Here is a 24,547-nt window from a genome sequence, read left to right as displayed (position 1 = left end):
GTTTTATGTCGAGACATTGTAACCCGAGTACCCCCTGTATTGTAGTTTCAAGGTAAAGATTTTGGCTGCATTGAACCATGATGGATAGCAGTTAATTGTGGCACTTTTCAAATAATTCACAGTGTCAGAGAAATCATTATAACCTATAGATAATGCAGTTCTGAAGTTGTTTTAGTGTAATGTGAAAAAACATTTTTGTTTACACTATGCATAATTAGCCTTGCTTAGAGAGCTCCTTTCAGCTTCCATTTATTTCTACTCAAATGACTACTTGCTTCCCTTGCTTGCGTTTTTGTGGTTTTATAGTTGGAAGGCATATTTAATGTGTGCATATGCAGCATTCAAACTGTACAAAACACATTTTAGGAACACAAAAAACACTATGGAAAGCAACTCTTCTTTGTCCACTATGTGAGAATATGATTTTCTTTCTATTTTTCTTTGTAAAAGGTGACGAATCCAGGAAAGAGACATTTTAATGAGCAGGATCCAATCAGGGAAGGGCTATGTAATAAGCACAAACAAATCAGGGCATAATTAGAGTCTGCATTTTCAAAAATCTTCTGTTCTTACCCATCCACACTACAACATGAGCTGGTGTTTTCAGAAGTAAACAGCTTTGGAGAGTATTCTCCAAAGTCTTTGTTTTTGGCAGTTAAAAACTCCATGATAGTGTGGATGAAAGGTAAAAACTGAGACTAATATATTTGCTTTTAAACGAGTGAAAATGTAAGGTGTGGACCTAAATTAGTCATGCTCAATTCAGTTTAGGGGTGAATGTGTGTGTGTCCTCTAATTCTGTGTTTTGGGATATTAGTTCATGACCATTTTTTAATTCTGTTCCATGTAGTGCATTTTGCTTAAAATGTACTCATGATGAGACCCAACCTGTAAGACGTATAACTACCTACTAGCTCCATGTAGTTGCCTGTTTTGGCTTTGCCCCTTCACTCCCAGCCTACTGTTGCCAAATCCGCCTTAGAATCTTCAAAGCCACTCCTCAGTTCATTCCCTTAAAGCTCAGAACAGTAATAGCTGTGGCTGCTTTGTCAGCTCACTGCCTAATTGTACTCACTTTGTACTCTATAATAGCTTACGGATGTGCTCTATTATGTGAAACTGGAAAAATTACATTTCCTGAATGATGAATTAACCCAGCTAATTGGAAAATATGAAGGTTCTTCATAGATATATTTTTTTTTTAACCTCCAGAGTACTTTTATTTATTTTCATCCTCTTCTTTACTGTACTTCTAAAGTATTAATGTTTGGGGTGGGGGTTATTTTGGGCAGAGTGATTTCTGTCTTAAAGGAATATCTGAAGGAAGAAAAGGGATACTGTTTTATAATTTAAAACCAGTAAATAACTGAATTTACGCTTTTTTTTACGTTCTTCCCTAAGACTTGCTCAAAGCATTTTTGAATAGTTTACAAATATAAAATAGTACAAGAAAAATATCAAGGAAAACAAGGCAAAACTTATGTTCATTCATATTTCAGTTCTTTACATTTACATTTACATTTACATTTACATTTACATTTATTTGCTTAGCAGACACTTTTATCCAAAGTGACTTACAAAAGAGTAACATCAGACTGGGGACTGTTTGGAAACAAATGTTACAGGATAAGGGTACAAAATTGAACAGCTCAGAACAAAATATAAGTGTGTTACAATTTCCAGATTTACAAAACCTAACAGATATCACTTACACAGAAATTGACCAAACAAGTGAGTCTTCAGACGCTCCCTGATCACACTGACAGAGTCAGAGTTTTGAATAGAGATGGGCAGTTTGATCCACCAGCCAAGAGCTTCTAATGCAGTGGCCACATCACTAGATGCTGTTTTGTTTTGGTAGAGTAATATATTACTCTTCTTTCCCATTTTTGTATTATTAATGTGTAGCGTTTGTCAGAATGCCTCAGATCTCTCAGACTTACCACTGTTTCTAAGGTACTGTACCATATAACTTCTCCTCACCTTCCCTTCTACATTTATATCCTCAGGCAATTAGGTGTAGTAAAAGACAAGCAGGAGTTAAGTTACACTTTAAATAATGTATTATTGATTATATTTATAAATAATAACAAAATGCAAAGTTTATTTGAATATTGGCAACCATACAACCTGATAAATGCTGATGTGTAGTTTCAGGCAGCACACAGACTTGTTAGTCACTTAAAATGTCTCTAGTTAAGGCATCATTTGTGGTCAGCTTTCTTCAGAACAGGCTGCATGCCTGTTTTAATATGTCTGCTGAGCTGTGCTCTCCATTGTGTTCCTGGTGTGTGAGATACTCTTTCATCAGATGTTTGTAAGAAAGAGAGGAAGGGATAAAACAAGCAAATTTATAGATTCTCTTTCCAACCCCTACAGCCAATAGGGCGTCATGGTACTTAAAGGCTTCTGATACAAGCCAATTCCAAACAGCCATACTTCAGACCAGTGGGGCATAGAATATCTTCACACCTGCCCCCAAAACCATTTGTTAAGGTGAAGCTTGCCAGCTAGATAGTTGGCCTCCATGTGGGGGTTGACTGAAAGAGTCCTGCAGAGAATCACTTGTCAAACTTGTTTGAGGCACTTCCTTCAACCCTGTCGTAATATTACAAAGAGACTTAATCCTAAAACGTGGTAAGGGTACTTAACCATACAAATAAAGACATGCAAAATACTTATCAACTTATATGCAAACTTTCACACCACAACAGATGCCATTCTTCAGCAAATCTCAGTGGTCAAGAAGGAGCAGAGGACTTCATAAGTGTCTCCATATTTATAGGTGCAGATCTTGCTCTGTAAGCAAGAATCAAAGATCACTACAGGAACCAAGTGTAATGATTTGAAGAGAGGAGTGACATTATATTCACCTTGCCTGGTTGAACAACAGATGTGCCACTGCATTTTGAGTTATCTTTGCCTCCACTGCTTACAAGGGGGAATTTGGGAATGTATATATTAATCAAATAATTCAAATATTTTTAAATCCAGTTGAGGGTTACTAGGACAGCCCATCCTGACAACATCATGTACAATGGCGGGTACAAACCTGGATGAAACACTACAATACAACAATATTGCTTAAATCTCCAGTTAATAACTTTTCTGGAGATAATAATCCTCTTGTCATCCATGGTCATTCCGAATAAGCAAAGTTAAAATTTAGCTGATTTAGATAAACTGGCATCCTCCATCTCGGGTATCTTTCAATGTAGTAGCACTTGCTAGTGTCTGTCACTGTGACATAAGCATATGAAGGATTTATGGCATGCATACATAGAATGAATATTTCTAATTCATATTAAGATCAGATATTTAATACTGTATTTTCATATCCACTGTAAATAATGTACAAATAGCAAACTAATTTCTAAAAAAATGTTATTGTACCATAAAACTAAATTGGTGATTTTAGTTCTGTAATAATGTTTTCCAATTTATCTATATGAGAAGAGAGTATGCTGTGAGTACATTTAATACAATGGGCTGAGTTGTTTCTATAAGGGCACAGAAATTAAAAAGATGTTATCGGCAAAAAGTAACAGTGCCTTTGGATGCAGCCCAAGCACACTCCGAAACAGTAATTTCTTGGCTGCTTTCTCCATGGAATATAAAGTCTTACTGATTATGTGAGTCTAAATGAAGAACTCATTGATTGTCTGTTTTCACACATGTATGCACTCTTAATGGCCTCTGGCCTGAGCAAAAACACTTGGAGTTTTGAGTCCTTGCATGAGATTTTGCTGATACTGTTTTTACAGGCCTTATTGATTTTACTGTACTATAATACATGCACTTGGAACTGAAATCTTGCTGTCCCTTTCTGAAGATGGAAAGGGCATTAACCATTCCCCTGAAGTACAAATTACTGTTAGAGATCAGAGCCAGTTTCAGCACTCCGGACAGCTGCCGGAGGAATACTGCTGGATGAAAAGCTCCATTTACTGTCAGCTTCGGCTTAGGCACAATTATTAGACTCCCTTGTGAGTGGTGCTCCAGTACAAAATTCTTTTCACAGATATCCCACTTGTTGGCTACTTTTGTTATCACACTGAATCAGAGGTTGAAATCCAAGTGACATGATGAAGGTCTGTGCAGTTCAGCTTTTTTCTGGAATAGGTAATGGACCTAAATAACCCTTCAGTGTTTTGTAGTATTTACATTGTAACCAAGATCAGGTTTTCTGTTACTGTCCATTCCTGTCATCTGTGGAGCATTACTGTCTTGCACTATAAAGGGTTTTAATGGCAAACACCCTTAAAATGCAGGATTTGAAATGAAGAAAGAAACCATTTCAGTGTCTTATTGCTTAATAAAACACTATCCTCTTTGCATGCAGGTGTACAGCAATGATTCATTTTTTTGAACCAGTATAAAGCATAATTATGTAACATAATTCAAAGTTTATCGCTCAGACATCCATCCATTATCCAACCCGCTATATCCTAACTACAGGGTCACGGGGGTCTGCTGGAGCCAATCCCAGGGCACAAGGCAGGAAACAAACCCCAGGCAGGGTGCCAGCCCACACACACACCAGGGACAATTGAGGATCGCCAATCCACCTAACCTGCATGTCTTTGGACTGTGGGAGGAAACCAGAGTACCCAGAGGAAACCCACACAGACACGGGGAGAACATGCAAACTCCATGCAGGGAGGACCCAGGAAGCGAACCCGGGTCTCCTAACTGCGAGGCAGCAGTGCTACCACTGTGCCACAGAGACACCCTCTCTCAGACATGCAGATCCAATATTGATGGATTTCTTTATGTGGGGTATTGTAAAAATGCTGTCTACAAATGCTGAAAAAAATGAACCAGAATCCAGAGGGCATAGTCATAGCGAAGGTATCATCACACCATGTGTGACAGACAGAACAGGGTGAAAATCTAAACTGATTTTAATGTGGGCATATTGAGATTCTGCAACTACAAAAAATAAATTCTTATGAAGACACCAGATATACATTATGCATATAATGTATAATTTTAGCAAACATTTGAGAAACGCAGTATTAGTATTAATATTGCCAGTGAGACTTGAAAATGAGCACCAGGTGGTATGATGCTATCAGGTCCTAATACTAACCTCATACTAAATTCATATCCAGATGACCCTACAAGCTTAGTGCAGCTAAAGATAATGTCACATTAGATGACTTTTCCAGTGATTTTCCATCATAACCTTTATTAACATAATCTTAGAGAGTAATCTTATAAGAGTCACAGGAAGTCGGTGGCACACTCCCATGAAGGCCAGTCAGCTGGTCTTTCACACCCATTTACTCACTCCATCCAGTCTGCGACTTGCCTCAAGTTTGATTTTGTCCTTATTCTTGGGGGTGGTTCTATGTCCATTAACACTGGAAACAAATGAATGCTCAGCCTGGAGTAAAATGCATCTGATGTAGCCATGAGGAATAACAAATTCTAGTCAGCAAGAAACAATGAGTAAATTAATAAATATTACAATGAGACACAAAGGCAAGACAGAGAGATAATTTAACAGGCATATTTACTGTGTGATAAACAAATTTAATAGCTCAACCCTGGTCTACCTAAGCATAAAGTCTATACTGTTAGGGTGATGAGAAATGCCTCGAAAACAACAAATACACATTCTTCACACCAAGACAAGTCACATCTCCCTTCACCCTGTGCCACTCACATTTACTTGATGCTTGAAATTGACTCTGTACCTTCTCCACTCCAGCACACAGTTTCTCATTGTTCACTCCAAACTCTATACTCCTCCCTTCTGCCTTGAGCATTTTTATTTAAATCATCCATAGTAATGCCTGATCAAAATTAGGATTCTTCCAGAAAGCTGTGCAAAAACGTGGTCATCTGGAAGGATTGCCATCACTCCAAGTAGATAATAACATCTGCTCTGGTAGCAGTCCACCGGTTGCTACAAAATTATGTAAAACAATGCAAAGACATTCATCCAGCTGCTGTGATTTGATGCAGCTAAGCTCATCCATCGAGATTTATTAAGGCATTGACAAGGCTTTGAATCTTATTTTTAAGCTAAAATGGTGCTATTAATTTAAATTTAATGAGAGATAACTTTTAAAAATAGTTTATATTTTTAACATAGTGTGTATGCATCAAAGGTATGTAACAAACTGAATTTTATTATATATTTTTCTTGTGAACTTTTTTGCCAGTTTGTTACATTTCTTATTTGAGACTGGCAATGGTATCTTTAAGAACATATTCTTACATAAGCAAACACACTCTTGTATGGACTGGAGTGCCACTTATTATCCTCTGATGTACCCTGTTCTAATGGAGGAATTGTAACAGGTGGTGGAGTAAACTGCAGGAAATTGTATTGTAAGAGACTGCTGGCATGCAGGCTGAACTACACACAGTATGTATAGGCATGGACTCCTCAAGACTGCTGAAGATGTCCTGTGGTATCTGCACCAAGATGCTCACAGCAGATCTTTTAAGTCCTGTAATTAGTGAGGCGGGGCCTCCATAGATCAGACTTGTTTTTCCAGCACATCCCACAGAAGCTAAATCAGATTGAGATCTGGAAAATTTGATGGAAAAGTCAACACCTTAAACCCTTTGTCATGTTCCTGAAACCATTCCTGAGCAATTTTTGCAGTGTGGCACAGCGCATTATCCTGTTGAAAGAGGTCACTGCAATCGGGGGAATACCATTACCATGAAGGGATGTACATGGTCTGCAACAATGTTTATGTAGGTGGTATGTGTCAAAGTAACAACAACACAATTGTCAGGACCAAAAGCTTCCCAGCAGAAAATTGTTCAGAGCATCACTCTGCCTCCACCTTCTTCTCATAGTCCATTTCAAAGAGATGTCCTGCTGCTATCACTTCCCCAGGTAAATAGCGCATGTGCATCCAGCTAGTCACATGATCAAAAATAAACATGATTCATCAGACCAGGCATCTTCTTCAGTTGTTCCACATCCCAGTTCTGATGCTTACGTGCCCATTGTACAGTACCACTCAAAAGTTTTCAAACACCTCAGTTTTTCTTCAAATTTAATCAGTTTAAATGTAATTACTAACATAAAATGGTAAAATTGTAAGCAGTAAACTACCAGAGGTTTAAATATAAAGTTTAGGTTAGCAAAAACTGAAAAAATGAAATATCAGAATATTACAAATGAGCCTTCTTCAAGGAAAAACTAACAGCTTACAACCTGCAGATGTTCTACTACAATTAAAGTAAATTAAACTTTGCAAGTTGAAGCAAACAATTTGCACAGGTGTCCCAATTTCTGCAGATTACTTAAAAACCCTCTTTCTGTTGTGACAGGCGGCCAGGTCCCATGCCCGGCCGGGATGCCCCTTCAACACTGGATCCGGGGGAGCAGCCTTGGGATGCACTCTACGTCCCCCAGAACGCTTGGTGGCAGCCCCCCTGGGTTACATCGGGGCCACAGAGGTGGGACTTCAGGACTCAGAACTGTTGGGCTCTGTGGACACCACCCGGAGGAGCTGCATGGCTTAATGAGCCTCTGTGGGCTGGAACACAGCCACACCTGGAAGTGCAGCCTAATTAGGCCAATTACCACCTGGAGCACTTCTGGGAGGGCTGCAAAAAGAGTCTGCAGCCACTGCTCAGGGCCAGAATCGGGAGGAAGAGGACGAGGTTCCCTGGGAGGAGTGATGGTGCCAGAAGGGCGTATTTGTGGTGCTTAGTTGTGCTTTATTTGAAGTGCTTTGGGACTGTGTATTGCCTGTGGGGTTCACGGAGAAGATGTGATGCACAAGTGGAGAAAAATAAAAAGTCTTTGTGCTTTTACACGTGCCTCGGTGTGAATCTGTGCCGGGTCGGGCGCCTATATAGCACCTTATATCACACTGTCTTAAAGCAGAGATTGGAACAGACTTTGTTACTACACCTTCTGAAGTACTACTTGAACAATATTACACTGTAGAAAATTGTAAATTCCAGTGATAATGGTAAGAAAATAGCAATTAACAAATTAAATGAGATAGAGCAGTATTAGCCTTAGAAGTACAGGGGGTCCTCAGGTTACGACACAGTTCCGTTCCTACAACAGTGATATAACCCGAATTTTGGTGTAAGTCAAAACACACCCTAGCCTAAGTCACTTACCTATCCTAATACATTTGCAAAATCATAATCTAGAATACAGTATAAAAACACACCTAAGCCACAAAAAAAGGAAAGGAATATAAATATACTGTACTGTACACTGTACTGTAGTAACAGAAAAAAATAACAAAAAATGAATGTGAAAAAAATTCCTTACATTTATTCCTTCTAATTTCTATACAATGTCTAATTTCACTTCCATCGTGATGGTTTTCCTCTTCTTTGAAGCACTACCATCTGAGGACTCTGACTTTCGTTTAGGACCAACGGTAAGGGCCAAAAAGTCAGCAAACAAAGCAACACAAACGGAACACTTGTGCCACGCACAACCAAACTAGTTTGCCCACGTAGTCTGTAAGTACGACACTAATGGCGTAAGCCGAAACACTCACGTCTCAAGTTTTATGGGAATGAGAGTTGTAAACTCGAAACGTCGTATGTCAAAACGTCGTAACCCGAGGACCCCCTGTATAGGCATTTTATTTAGAGAAATTGCAAAAAAAAATAAAAATCAAAGTGTCAGTAAGTATGGTATCCTACACAATCCAAAGGCAACAGGAAACTAGAAGAAATTATGGTAGGTAGAGATCTGGCAGACCCAAAGTCACAACCCAATCAGAAGAGGAGTTTCTGAGGGTCACCAGCTTGTGTGATCACAGGCGCCTCACAGCACAACAGCTTCAAACACAACTTAACACTAGTTATAAAAAGAAAGTCTCAGTTTCTGCTCTTTCTATGTTTGGATTTGTGTCTAACTTATGTTATACCCCTGCTTTCCTACCTTTGCGTTTTAAGTAAATGCTTGGTGTAAGTAGACTAAGCAATGGATGAATAGATGAAAGAAAGTCAAAATACTGTAATCATAAAGGATAAATATCCAAAACAGCACCAAAAAGATAATGTCAATGAATGTCTCATTTTATATTGCCCCTGCCATAGTAAGCTCTAACACTAAGTGTTTTACAAGGCAATCAATCTTTCTTTTAGCAATTAAGGACAATGTTTCTGATTAAAGAGGTGAAGAAAAACCCTGATTACACAGCATCTATTGACCTTAGTGTTATAGAGTATCTTTAATAGTCAACACAATCATAAAGAGATTATCGGAGTAATTTACATTATAATGCAATCTGGAATAAGACACTACTTCCCAGTTCTGCTGACACAGGATAGGACAAACTCTATATACAGTATCTGCTTACAAGTCAGAACAAACTGAGCAATATAACAAGACGCCATCTTAGAATGGTGTCAGTAAAGAATATTAGTGACATGGCCCTAAACATTAGAATGATCAATCCTTATAAAGGAGAGATGTTTTGTTGTTCATTGTTTCAGCACAATGCTGCCAATGATACTTAATATATATTTGATTTTTGGCATCCTATGTTTCTTGTAAAGCATTGTAATTATAGACTGATTAATTGATTGATTTACACATTTTCCTGGTTTTCTGAACATCACTTAAAGTCGCTTCTCCTAGTTATGGGGGTAAGACATTACAACAGAGGAAAAGAATTTCATTACTCTCCAATTTTAGAATAGGACCTTCCCTGCCTCTTCACATGTCACCATCTTTGATTTTTTCATTTACATTTTTTTTCTCTGTATAGGATGCAAAATTTACAGGATTTCCAAAAAGCTGTTCGACCTGTTTTGGCTATATTTTTTCTTTATGCAAGAACAGTGGCCAATATAGACTTTTGGTTGTACTTCTTTACCAAGCAATCTGTATGTACTACAGCCTTGCAGTTTTCTAAGTGGAATTAACTTTTAAGATGATGTGTGTGTGACAGACACTCGTTAGTTCTGATGGTGTCTAATGTAACTTCTGCTAAGTTGTATATGCCTGTAATCCTAGTGAATTCAGTTTTAAGATGGGCAGTGGTTCACCATCACTTGCCGGTAGTACTAGCTGCACTGCTAAAACGTAGATTATTACTGATATTGAAAGAGCATTCCTAGATTTTATGAATGAAGAGGTATTAATAAACCTGACAACCTGATGATTGCTTCTAGCAACATTTCTTGTCTAGGCAAGTCCTGTTATGCTTCACATGAAACCATGAAGCTTGACATGAAGATTTAAGTGATGAAAAAATTGAAGTGATATCAGTAAAAAGAGGTTTGTGCTGCTGCCTTTCAGCTCAAGAGTTTTGAATTCAAATCTTGGAGTGGTACAGTAAAGGCCTATGTGTTTTCCTAATTTGTTTGTATATTTTCCTCTAGTTACTCCAGTTTCCTACTTCTTCTTTGTGATGTGGGATGAAACTGAAGTTTCTAACCCACTTATTGCACTTTACAGTCATTGGTGACAGAAGCCATCCAAGCTGCACAAGGCATAAGCCAGTAACTAACTCCGAATGGGGTGTCATTGCATTGTAGTCCACAATAATATAGGTTTAATTTACACTCAATGGTGGTGTGTGATGCCCCAGGTGCCTGCAGCCATGGGCATCTTCCTTTGTACGGGACATCGATAATCATAACCATAGATAGACTAGGGCAAGCAAGGATACAACAATAAGCTTTGGTGCAAAAATGCAAAGTACGTTCTACTCAAGCAATAAAAATAAGTCAAGCAGTGTCCAAAATGTGGTGCTGTTAATCTTCAATTAATAATAATCCATAAAATCAATATTGCCTATAGTGCAAAAATGAAATTAGCAATCCAATAAATAAGGACAATAAACAGTTAAAACCAAGGATAAAATAAAACATCAGAATCAGCTCTTTCATCTTGTTTCCAGTGTTCTCTCTCTCTCTTTTGTTTGTGTCCCATACTTACCCACAAGGTCTGTTCAACAGGGCTGAAACACAGGCAAATGTGGTCCTCAGTCTGGCTCCTGTGCCATCCACCTTCTTTTGTGTCCACTAAGAGACACAGAGTCTGGTTCTCTCTTCCTGCCACCTCTATTGGAACCCACAGGACCCCTGGAGCCCACTATTGCTCTTTCTTTGCCCACTGAGCAAGTTTGATCCTCCTCTGATGTGCCGTTCCCCTCACTCCATTGGGGGGCAACCCTGACTGCTTTGTTTCCTTTCACTTGCACTTTCTCAACTGCCTGATTCTTCTCTTTCTTTTCCTCAATTTTGTTCTTCCTCTTCCTTTTCCTTTCTTATTCAGGCTATTTGTACCCTTGTGAGTGTATGTGCTGCTCTGAATGACCCACAGAGCACTAATGAGTGATGACTGTGCTGATTGTGCTTGTGTATACGAATGATCAATCAGCCAGTTCCACCATTAAGCACTCCATGGCCTCCTGTCTTCTCTCCTGCACACACCTACACTCACAAAATCTGGGCTACACTATTCTTAAATGTACTGCACCCCAGATCTGCCACAGACTCCTAAAACACTGTACAGCAGGGTGCAATAGCAGAATCCTGGGTAGAGTACCATCCCAGGCAGCATGTATGGTTTGTACATTCTCCAATTGACAATTTGGGTTTTTCTACAGTTCCCTACTGTCCCAAAAGTGTGTGTTAGGTTAATATGAAAATCTAAATTTACCCTTAATTGCTCTATATCACAGGAACTTCAGTATTTTTATTTGCACCATACCTAAATAAAGCCAACAAAACTGTAATCCATATGGATTTTATAACATACACATCAAATATTTTAACATATGTGGTTTAATACAGTACTAATAAAAAGGACTTTATTCAACGGTCTATAGTGTTGACTGGATGTTATTGTCAGGTGAGGTTTTAGACTGGAGTATAGGCTCTTGTGTTGTACCAGTCAGTCCAAAAGCAGCTAGCTATGTCTATTGTGCAAGTCAGCATGTTACTTAGATGGATCTTTAAGTCATCTGACAAAATGATGGGACTGGTAGACTTACAGAGGCAGGAAGAAACAGACATACAGTACCTGAAGTAAGTACTGCAGATTCACAGGAAGAGTGGCATTCCTTATCAAGTCTCCTACCTTCCCCAGACAGCAATAACAAATAAGCACTCAGAGCAAATCTCATTTGATCCAGGCAAATGTTACCATCGCTGCTTGGGGAATAACCCTCACAAATATGATGAAAACAGTTGTGTTCACTGATTTTAGATCATTATGCCTTTTTCTCTCATAATGTTTTCAGCAAGACCATAATTTGATGATTTTTAGGGCTGGGCTGGGTGAGGTGTTGAGTCTCATTGCTACATTGATGCACATTGAAGCTTGTTTTATCTATAACTATAGATAGATAGATATATAAGCAAGGCAAGATGATCATAAACATTAAAAATAAGACAGCATGCAAAACAAAACAAAAATTAACAACATTCAGAACACAAGACACTGAGCTCACCATTTTAAGCTGAATGAGGGTGTTTCTGAGATGTGTCCTGCAGTGGCTTGCTGCAATGTCAAGGGTTGTTTTTGTCTTTGAAAATGTTGGTGCATTAGAATAACTCTACATAAAGCTGAACTAATGGCCAAATGGAATGAAGTTGTACACATTGTCTGACCATTAATTTATCCACAGGGAACTGTAAAGGTTCAAAATGCCACAGCACTTGTCATTCCTGTAATGAATATATCCATATATAATTATGCCGGGTTGAGTATTTATGGGGCCACAACACTACTGGCTGCACCATTGATAATCCTATCGACAGGTAAATGAACCAAGGCCTAATAGAGGACACCCCCATGATAATCTTATGTATAGGGAAATGAACCAAGGTTAAGTAGGTGCTGGGACACCATAGTACTTGCTACCTCAAAAAAAGCCAATATACTAACAACCCAATTGTGCTTCACTCACTCAGAAAATGGAACCAATGTAGAAAGCATTTTAAGATAAAGAAGCTTTTAACTCTGGCACCTCTGCACGAGAATCACCTTTTTCCACCCTCTCAAACATATGCAGTTTTTAATGTCTGGAAAACATTTGGGATTAAATCACTTAAAGATCTGTACAAAGACAACGTCTTTGCATCCTATGAACAATTACATTCCAAATTTAACTTTCCAGCAAGACATTTCTTTCACTACCTTCAAATCAGAAAGTTTGTTAAACAGAACCTGTTCAATTTTCCTCACCTCCCACCAACCTCTATGCCGGAAAAAATATTGATCAGTCTTGAGGACTCGGACAGCATTTCTGTAATATATAAAACCATTTTACAGTCCCTCCCTTTCAAAGATCCAAGAGGACAGTGGGAAAAGGATTTCTAACTCAATATCTCAGAAAAGGAGTGGAAAGTAGCAATGCAGAGAATCCACTCGAGCTCCATATGCGCAAAGCATACAATTATTCAACTCAAAATTATATATCGAGAACATCTTTTCTCGCTTAAAACTGTCCAAAATGTTCCCAGGGAAAGATCCAACCTGCAAACATTGCAATCAAGTTCCAGCCTCACTGGGTCACATGTTTTGGGCCTGCACCAAATTAACATCATTCTGGATCAAAATCTTTAAATGCCTTTCAGACAGCCTTGGTGTCACACTCCCTCCTAACCCATTAACAGCTGTGTTTGGTGTACCTCCAGATAGGCTTAAAGTGGAGAAGGACAAACAAACTTTAATGGCCTTTAGTACACTATTGGCACGTAGACTTATCTTGCTCAACTGGAAGAATCCTAACTCTCCTATTCTAAGTCAGTGGGTAACTGATGTTAGATAGATAGATAGATACTTTATTAATCCCAAGGGGAAATTCACATACTCCAGCAGCATACTGATAAAGAACAATCTTAAATTATTAAATTAAAGAGTGATAACAAAGCAGGTATACAGACAGACAAAAACTTTGTATAATTTTAACATTTACCCCCCCGAGTGGAATTGAAGAGTCGCATAGTGTGGGGGAGGAACGATCTCCTCAGTCTGTCAGTGGAGCAGGACATTGACAGCAGTCTGTCGCTAAAGCTGCTCCTCTGTCTGGAGATGATACTGTTTAGTGGATGAAGTGGATTCTCCATTATTGACAGGAGCCTGCTCAGTGCCCGTCGCTCTGCCACGGATGTCAAACTGTCCAGCTCCGTGCCTACAATAGAGTCTGTCTTCCTCATCAGTTTGTCCAGGCGTGAGGCGGCCCTCTTCTTTATGCTGCTTCCCCAGCACACCACTGTGTAGAAGAGGGCGCTCACCACAACCGTCTGATAGAACATCTGCAGCATCTTATTGCAGATGTTGAAGGACGCCAGCCTTCTAAGGAAGTATAGTCGGCTCTGTTCTTTCTTACACAGATCATCAGTATTGGCAGTCCAGTCCAATTTATCATCCTGCTGCACTCCCAGGTATTTATAGGTTTGCACCTTCTGTACACAGTCACCTCTGATGATCACGGGGTCCATGAGGGGCCTGGTCCTCCTAAAATCCACCACCAGCTCCTTGGTTTTGCTGGTGTTCAGTTGTAGGTGGTTTGAGTAACACCATTTAACAAAGTCCTTGATTAGGTTCCTATACTCTTCCTCCAGCCCATTCCTGATGCAGCCCACGATAGCAGTGTCGTCAGCGAACTTTTGCACGTGGCAGGACTCCGAGTTGTATTGGAAGTCCGATGTATATAGGCTGAACAGGACCGGAGAAAGTACAGTCCCCTGTGGCGCTCCTGTGCTACTGACCACAATGTCAGACCTGCAGTTCCCGAGACGCACATACTGAGGTCTGTCTGTAAGACAGTCCACGATCCATGCCACCAGGTATGAATCTATTCCCATCTCTGTCAGCTTGTCCCTAAGGAGCAGAGGTTGGATGGTGTTGAAGGCACTAGAGAAGTCTAGAAACATAATTCTTAGAGCACCACTGCCTCTGTCCAAGTTATATACTATTTGAAACTGGAAAAAATCAAATTCGCACTTAGAGGATCTGTACAAAACTTTTTCAAAACCTGGCAGGATCTGATCAGTAACATTTTAGAATAAGCATTTAAAGCACTGAGGATTTTTCTTCTCTATGTGTCTTTATTCACTTATTAATTCATCTACTTAGTTGTTTTTCTAACTTTAAGTTTTACTCTGCTGGCTTAGCTCTCTTTCTCAGGGGTGGGGGTTAATTTGTTTTCGATCTTATGTTTGTAAAAATTGATTTATTTGTATGGAATGTTGTGTGATTTTAATAAAATCAAAAAAAAAAACCTTACAGTTCAAGAAAAGAGCCAAGGTCCAACAAAGGACAAGAAGTAGGGGATTTCAGTTTTAAGAATAAATCTTCATAATGAGCTATTATTAAGTTTCCATTTTAAGAATACATTTCTGAAATTGTAATGCCTAATATATTAAAGGTGATTTTAAGAAGTAAATTTAGAAAATATAATAGGTGTTAATATATAAATAATCCTTAATTAGTTTCTGAAAATTAGGATTAATATCACATTCACTGGGTTGTTTTCTAGTGCCTCTAGTGATGGCAAAAAGTGAAGTGTATTTGAAAGAGAAGGTTCTAAAATGGAAAGCTAGTTTGGAAGTAAAATTGCTCATGGTAAATGCAGCAAAGACCAAGGTGATTAATAGAAGTTAATAAGTATGACGCATGGAAGAGCTGGTGCATGGCTATGTGGTGTGAGTGATAAAAGCGTAGGGAGAACATCAATGTGAATGATGGTTTGTCTGAAGTTGGTGCATAAAAGATGTAGGGGTGGAAAGAGTATTCATCAAGGAGATGTGTTGAATCTTTCTTCATATAAAGTGTGTGGAAGAAGTTTAGAATGCTCATGAAAGACTGTAACACGATCTGCTGCCCCATAGTAAACTTTTCCACAGAACCATCTTTCAAAAGGTGTAGGGTTTGCAGTACTCCCAGTTGTCACATAATAAATGTATCAAAACATCACAACTCTTTGCTCCCCTTCGGTTGATTTGAGAATGTTATCTTACTATCGTTTGCCTTAAATTTAAGTATCTATCCATCCATTTACAGAGCCACTTAATGCATTTTGTTTTATAGTTGTAAGGAACAGGAGCTCATCTCAGTAGCATCAGCCACAAGGCAACAGGCAGTCCTGGAAAGAGGCCAAGTCCATCACGGCACTCAGTTAAAAGAGATCAGTTCATGCAGCCTCAGGTTATTTCTCACTTGTCCTTCTAGAAAGACGGGCACTTAAGCTTGAGTGCTTTTTCATCAATGCTGCTCCATTTTGGCTGGTAATTTTAATGTTTTTTCTTTTTTCCTTTAAAATACAATTTTTTGGAAACTTGAAAATTAGCATTTTAGGAATAAATGGATTTAAAATATGGAGGGGAGAGGAAAGCTGCCAAAAGATATTGAAATTGCGTGCCTAAAAATATGCAACCCACACAACAGAGGTTATTCAGCCCATTTTTCTTTTCACAAATGTCAATAACCCACCCACAGGTTTTATGTAAGGAATGGAGGAGGTGGTGTAATCCACACTGGCACGTCTGTATGCAAAAGCCCACATGCTTTCACTGGCTCACTCTTGAACATGATATGTATATTTGTATGAGAACGTCTGCTGTGGGTAAGTAAAATAGGCTTATTTTCAGTCAGAACTGATCTAGCTTATTTAGAAAGTTAGGATATTTTACTTGAATTCTCCTCTGTGTCAATGCCTGAAGGTCATGCCTGAGTGATGTTACCTCATTTCCAGTGATAATGGAAATTAACCAGCATGCAACCACATAACACTTGAGAAAATTAGGTACACAAATTTCACTGTAATTTAGTGTGGTCATTGTGATAATTAAACTATTAAAATCCCATAAATTCTAAAAATGCTGTGCAGACTCCTGTGGCTTGGAGAAGGCATCTTTATGACTGAGAGAGGCATGATGATGATGATGGTTCAATCAGCTGATATTTCATGATGAACAGTGGCTAAAGTGATGTTGGCAATGAAATCAGAGTGGGAATGATGGTGTTGATGAATTTTCGCTCTCCTTGAGATATCAAGAAAAAATATACAAGTAACTTGTGATAATTTTAGTGCATATATCAGTCTTTAAAATACAAACAGGAAGCTTTATTAACAATAATAATCAGTCAAGAATGCCGCAGAACAGAATACTATGGTGCAAAATGTGGGCTCTAATTTTCTACCATTGTCTAGGCCCCCTGACAATAAATACAAAGCAATTTCGATTGATTAAGTTCATCCTATAGTAAGCATTTCAGTCCTGATGGTAGTGGAATCTTTCAGGATGACACAGGGCTTTAATATTAAATTAACACATTGAAGATTCTGGCAATGATGTTGCTGATATTCCACATCTTATGCAAGTGAGCAGTTACAGTATGTAAGATTCTACCTGTTACAACCATCACTAAAGCATGGAATTTGTCATGAAAGAATGGATTTGCATCCTTTCATTACATCTCCAGATACTTACAGGGTCTGTGATAACCATGGTTATATTGTTTGGGTGGCTTAAAGACCCACTAAGGCAAATTATGTATTTCTTCTGTTTTTAATGAACCTCTATTATGAGGAATCCAGATCTGCATGGAAGTATGTGAAAATATAAAGTTCGTGTCACACTACATACAGTATTAGACCTTAATGGGTATTCCAGGACCCACAGAACCAGGATCACCAATTGGTGGCCCACGGGTCAGATCCGACACACATGCAAGTTTTCAATGTCCCAAGCCAGCCAACTGTATTGTTTTAATCTATATTCCTTGGTTTATGCCTATTTTCCTTTTTTTGTGCCTTCTTTGTTCATTTTAAATGATCATTTTGATATGTTACTGTAATTCTATATATTTTTTTTATTATTGTTCTGTTTATTTATTATTTAGTATCTTTGTATGATGTGTTCTCTTATGTTGCTTGTGTTTTGTGGGTGGAACTGCAGGAGGTGGAGCCATCCTGATGTCACCGCTGAAGGATCGCCCCCAGCCTATATTGTTTTAAGCTGATATTCGGACATATTTTTTTACTAAATGGTACAGTTAAACAGTCGAGCAAACACATTAGTTTAATCAGCAGGTCACATGTGTACAGTCAATAAATATAGTATTATAACAATCCTGATAAAAAATCTCCATGAAAGCAGAACACCTCAAGAGCCGAGTCCTGAGCACTACAGGGGCCCAGGCTCAGAGGAGTTCTGTCAACTCCTGAGCCCGCAAAGCAGCAACCAAGATGCCAAGGGGGGGATGGGGGGTGTTGTGACTGGGGATGAAAACATGGCACCAAGGGCAACAAACGTGCTTTTCAGTTTGGATAGTGATAGTGCCACAAGCTATGCTGTGTACAGTTTGGTGAATATGTCTGCAATGCTGGAGCTGAACAAGCCTATTGGATAGCAGCACATAAAGCTCCTGCAGACTGCCTTGACTTTGACACAGGAGGCTGAAAGTGCAAGTCACTTAAAAAAAAAATAGGAATGAGTAAGGACCTGACTGACAGCTTCTCCCATGGCCGTAACAATGAGAGAGTTGTCTAGTTACTGATTGTGTTATTGTTTCTTTGAGTGTTTTAATTGGTAGAAATAAACCTTTTTGATTTCTGCACAGCGAACTGTCAGTGCAGTTCTGTTCCCCACATCTGGGAAAGAGGCATTACAATATTAATACAAAGAATATGATGAGCAGAGCCTCTTTCATGAATGCACTTGTTCTACAGAAAAGCTGTAAAAGTAAGTCGTCTATCTGGAATTGGTTCAGATATGAAAGATCGTAATTTCAAAAAAATAAAAAGTAAAATGCAAAGCTTGCAAAAAGATGAAAGCAGTTAAAAGTGGCAGCACATCCAGTTTATTTCAGCTCTTAAAACAGAAAGAGAAGTATGGAACCAGTGCAAGGAAGAACAGGACAAATTTAAAGCTTGTCTATACTGTATATATGTCTTCTAAAAAAAGAAAATATTGTAAAGAAAACTGCAAAAAATTTAAGGTAAGTGATGTGAAAGGAATGTAGAGTCCACAGGAAAGAACAATGAGGGCTGCAAATGTAAAAACAAATTACAAACCAAAAAGTACACAAAAGTCATTTTGCAACTTTTCTCATTGATAATAAATATATGGGCTATTGTATTTCTAGAAAGGTGGCAGTTGTGTTTTCAGTTTGAAAAATGAAGATAACCTCATTTTGGTGTTTTTTTTCGCTCCCTCCTTGCTTCGATCGCCAACCCCCCTGCCTGTGCTATGTGCCAGCAACTTCGCGTCTCTGCCACTTGCAAACAACAAAACTTTTAATTCTCGCAGATAGGCCTCTTCAATGGGAAGAAACACTACTTTTCCCTGATGGCAACATGAATTAGACAATCTACAAGTCTCCGACTTAAAGTTTAAATCCGAACAATATATTCGATATTTTTTCACTGTTCTGTTATTTCACGGAGTAATAATTTCCGTTTGCACTAATGCGATCTTTACTATCATTTTTTTGAGACTTTTGAATTTTGGTACTTCCATTATCTCTAACCTGCTCTGCATGTGTATTGCACCAACGTTTTTGAATTCTTTACAAAGTTCTACTTTGTCGTCAACTCTTTTATTTCTGGCCTCGGGCCTGGTTAAATCTCTTGGCACAAAGAAAGTGTGAAAGTGTCTCTCTTCAAAAGAACACGTCTCATCGCAGGATAAAAAGTCTCGTCTCCCAAGATTTTTTTATTATAATAGAGAAACATTTTTCTACAGGAGGTACCTGAAGTGTTTGCCAGTCAGTCCACATGTCCTTGTTAATGAGCTTGACATTTCCTTATGATTAGACAGTGCCCATGTCTACCATTTATCCGCATAGGTCACTTACCTCTCTGGCTGTATTGTCTGTGTACCTAGGAATTCTAGAAGCAGCTTATAAATTACATTAACATGTGTAACTGAGATCAGCATTATTGAGAACAATTGCTCTATTTATTTGTGTGTATACATTTATACTTCAAGTGTGTTGTGAATAAATTAGGTTTAATTAATGACTTCCAACTTGTTTACTCAAACTTTAAGCTGTGTGAGATGTTCAGCCTGGACACAACCAAACGGACACCGACAGTTCATAAAATGCACGCTGTTTATTAAACAAGTGTCCCCAAACACAAGTCCCGCACACACACAGTGCTCCTGCACCACATCACCCTTCCTCAGGCCTTTTAATGTCCCTAGGCCACCTTTCTTCCTCTCATCACTGGAGCTTCGTCCACCTCCAACTCCTGACTCTAGCTCCCCGACTGTAGGAAGGTGGCCCCTTTTATATTCACCCAGATGTGCTTCAGGTGCTTGATGACGTTCTTCCGGCAGCACTTCCTGGTGTGGCGGAAGTGCCGCATGAGCACCCGGAAGAACTCTGGGTGTCGCTGGAAGGACCTTCCCCCACCTTCCCAGTTGTGGTGGAAATGCAGATCTCACAGGCTCTATGAGACTTGGGGCGCCCCCTGGTTTGTGCCTCCTTGCTCCGTCCCCATGGTTCCCTGCTTATCCAGGGCGGTTGCCCCCTTGCAGCCCGGGGGACATACAGACTGCCTCCCAGTCCTTCCAGGCGTCCCAGCTGGGTCTGGCCCCCGGCCTCCTGCCACAGCTGGTTTAATTTCCTAAGCCTATCCAGGCCATTGTTTTTACTTCTGACTCTCTGTAAAGCTTGGGCTATTCCTAAATGAAATTAAACATATATAATGGGTAAAACTAGATGGCACATTGATGCAGTGGTTAGTCCTCTTATCTCACAAATTCAAGGTCCTAGGTTCAAATCCTGTTCCTAGTCACTGTCTGTATGGCATTTTCACATTATCCCCATGTATGTCTTGGTTTTTATCGGAGTATTCCAGGTTTCCATTCACATTTAAAAGATGTGCTCAGTTACTTATAGTAACTAGCTTATAGTTCCATGCGTAGCATGGGCCATCAATGACTCCTCTCGAGAAAGTTAGGCTCTAAGCTATTTTTCTGTCTCTTTCTAGTGGTGCCATACTCTTTTAGTTCTGTATCTATGTCCCACATCAAGGCATTTCTTGGTCTGCTTCTTTTTTTCCTGAGAATCCCACATCTGATTCTATCTAGTGATTTTGGAAGCAGGTTTCCTAAGCTTGATAATTGGCTCTTGTCCTGCTTTTTGCCACAGGTCTTCATTTCTTAATTTGTCAGGCCACTGCATGCTGAAAATCCTTTATAGGCAATTGTTGATAAAAGTTTAGATCCTTTGTTGCATCCTTTTGGTCATTCTCCATATTTCTGCAACATATAATATAACTCCTTTGATATTAGAATTGAAGATCCTCAGTTTTGTTGCTGTTGATATTTTTCTGGAGAAACAAATATTATTTAATAACACAAACTCTGCCCTTGCCTTCCCAATCTGGTAGTGGCATCTCTGTCTATACCTTACTGTTTATCCAGTAGGCTTCCCAAGTATGTAAAGAAGTCCACTTCTTCAAGGTTGTCACCTTCTTCTCTCCAAATGTTGTAATTTTTGGTATTGATTATTTTGAGCTTGGACTTCTTCTTGCTGATATTCAGTCCTATTTTGACTGAAGAGGCTGCCAGATTTTTGTCTTATCCTGTATTTGTCTTTAAATGTGTAAGAGGAGGGCAATGTCATCTATAAACACCATGTCATCTAGCTGTGTCCACAGAGTCTACTGTATCCCATTTTTCTTCCCTGCTGTAGCTGATTTCATCATCTAATCAATCACCAGGACAAAAAGAAAAGATGAGCAAAGCCATCCCTTTCTCACCCTAGTTTTGACTTCAAAGACTTAAAGACGTTTGGAAGACATGTAGTTTAGCTTACTTCTTGATTCTAAATTAGCTCACTCTGGGTGTTCTGGGTGCTTTCAGAATAGTATGGAGGTGTGTCTTATGAAATTAAATAAATCAAATACTTTAGTCATTGATCAGTCTTAAGCAAAATGTATTGTTCGACACAGATGCTTACACCAGTAGCATCCACGGGTTTGTGTCAAATAATACATTTTACTTCACACTGATAAATGACTAAAATATCCATCCATCCATTTTCCAACCCGCTGAATCTGAACACAGGGTCACGGGGGTCTGCTGGAGCCAATCCCAGCCAACACAGGGCACAAGGCAGGAACCAATCCCGGGCAGGGTGTGACTAAAATATTTGATTTATTTTTCATATTGAAAATTTCATAAAACAAACCTTGACAGTTTGGTGTCAGCAGTGCCCAGACTGATTGTGGGAAAGACATTAAAATCATTGGTGTACACAGGTAAGATCTGCCTTTGGAAAATGTTTTTGCTAAAATTCCATGCTTTCCTTTAATTGTCTGAGTGTCTGGGCTTGTAAGTGTCCTGGATAAAAACCAAGATCCAGGCCTTTAATGACCTCTTAGGCTCAGCCATCAGCAGTGTGTCTGTCTGTGTAGACAGTGTTGATCTCGTCAAGAGGTTTACTTACCTCGGTAGTGACATTGATGTCTCTGGTGACTTTCTATGAAATCAGTAGACGGATTGAGAAAGCATGGGGGGTCATGAGGTTGCCGGAAAGGGATGTGTGGTGCTCCTGATATCTGTGCAAATGGACAAAGGTCCGTGTCTTTACAGTCATGTTGCTACCTGTCTTGCTATATGGTTGTGAGACATGGATGCTATCCAGTGACCTGAGACGAAGACTGGACTTGTTCAGTACTGTGTCTCTTCAGAGAATCCTTGGGTACCACTGGTTTGACTTTGTGTTAAATGAGTGGTTGCTCATGGAGTTCTGAATGAAGCACATTACTTGCATTTTGAGGGAGCTTCAGTTACGACGCTACGGCCATATGGCGTGATTCCCCAAGGGTGATCTGGCTCAGTGCATGCTCCCTAACCTGACTTGAGCAAACCTTAATTGCTATTAAGTGGCTTGGCTGGGGCCATTGACTGACTGACATTGAATCCTGCATTAGGTAAACTGGTGTTATTCAAAAGAATGTTTATTTAAGGACAATAAGGTTGTACCTGCAAGGAAATAAAGGTTTGAAATGTGGATCCAGAATATACAGTATGTGTTGGGAAAATGAAGTTAATAGATGTCACAATTCTTCTATTGAATCAGGTACAGTATATGTGAAAACAGAAAAAGCTGTCAGCAAAAGGGAAATTCCATAAGTTATTTAAAATGTCTAGTGATGAGCTCAGTTTATATGTGGCTGTAACAAATAAAGTGCAAAGAGATAGTGCACATCACTTCAAGAGAAGCCCACTGGATTAACAAGCTAATTAAAAGGTCTCAATTATGGGACACACTCTGGACACCCTGAAAGTCGTAGCAAAGAAGTTAATTAAAACAAAACTGAGTGCCATTATGAACAATGCTGGACATCCTCTGTCTGTCGCACTAACACTGAGGACTTTCATCCAACAAATTATTCAGCAGAAGTGTGTCAAGAAACACCATGGGGACTCCTTTATACCAATGGCAATTCACCTGCATAACGCCTCACTAGGACTGTGACTACTAATTCAGAAGTTTTCTTTCCTTTTAAATTGTTCTTCCTTTTTAGTTATTCCGTTGTGTGTTCAGAATACAGTGTGTGTGCAAATATATTCATTTATCTATATATTTATGTATTTCTTTTTTAATGAGCTTCCCTTGGGGTAAAATAAAGATCTATCTATCTATCTATCTATCTATCTATCTATCTATCTATCTATCTATCTATCTATCTATCTATCTATCTATTGATTAGATGATCACCCTTCATTGACCTGCAATGGCAGAAAGGAGCTGGGGTACCATGCAGTCAGTCCCTGGAACCCGTCTACTGTATGTGTTCTGACTGTGTGTCCATTACTGGCAGTGATCTTGAATGGAGTGCAAGCGGTAGCAGCATAAGAAGGAGAAGAAGATGGAGGAGGAGGAGGAGAAATAAAGCAGAAAACTAATATTGACTGATGTGACCTACTTGTTCAAACTGTGTCATAGAATATCATCATAAACAATTAACCTGGAGATCTAGTTTAAATACTTACATTTTATTAACTATGCTACCCACTAAGTAATCAACGTAGACCTCAACTTTAACATTTGCAGGGCATCCATCATCTATTGGTAGGTATTTTGTAATGCTTGTAGTAATAAAATGAATTGCATTTGTTGTTCCAACAGATGGCACATCATAAACATATGTAGTAATAAAATGCATCACAGCAAATGTTTGTGATGTGCCATCTGTTGGAATGACAAATGCAATTCATATGTCTTTTTTATATGCCACTGGTATGGGATTCATGAAAAGTAGCGTTAATGTTTATGATGTGCCATATTTTGGAATGACAGAGACACAGCAATCGGTTGGGCACACAGATACTCAGCCACTTATACTCTGCGTTGCACTTATTTTTATTTACAGCATAAAAACAAAAGCTACTTTTGGTACTAAAAGTCTAATGTAAAACTGTGAAATGTACTTTCACTTCAAATAAGAGGCTGATGGTGAGGACTGGCTGAGGTAAAAGCTGCCATCTTGTGAGCAGGGTTTGTTAGGTTTGGGATCCAAGCCTTAGTAATGTTTTAGGAGTTAAATATAGTTTTTAGGCCTGTTTAACTGACAGGAGTGCCAAAGAGGGGTGTCTGTGTAGATTTTAG

Source organism: Erpetoichthys calabaricus, chromosome 7, assembly GCF_900747795.2.
Source record: "Erpetoichthys calabaricus chromosome 7, fErpCal1.3, whole genome shotgun sequence".
NCBI classification, from domain to species: Eukaryota; Metazoa; Chordata; class Cladistia; order Polypteriformes; family Polypteridae; genus Erpetoichthys; species Erpetoichthys calabaricus.
This window is presented reverse-complemented; position numbering follows the sequence as displayed.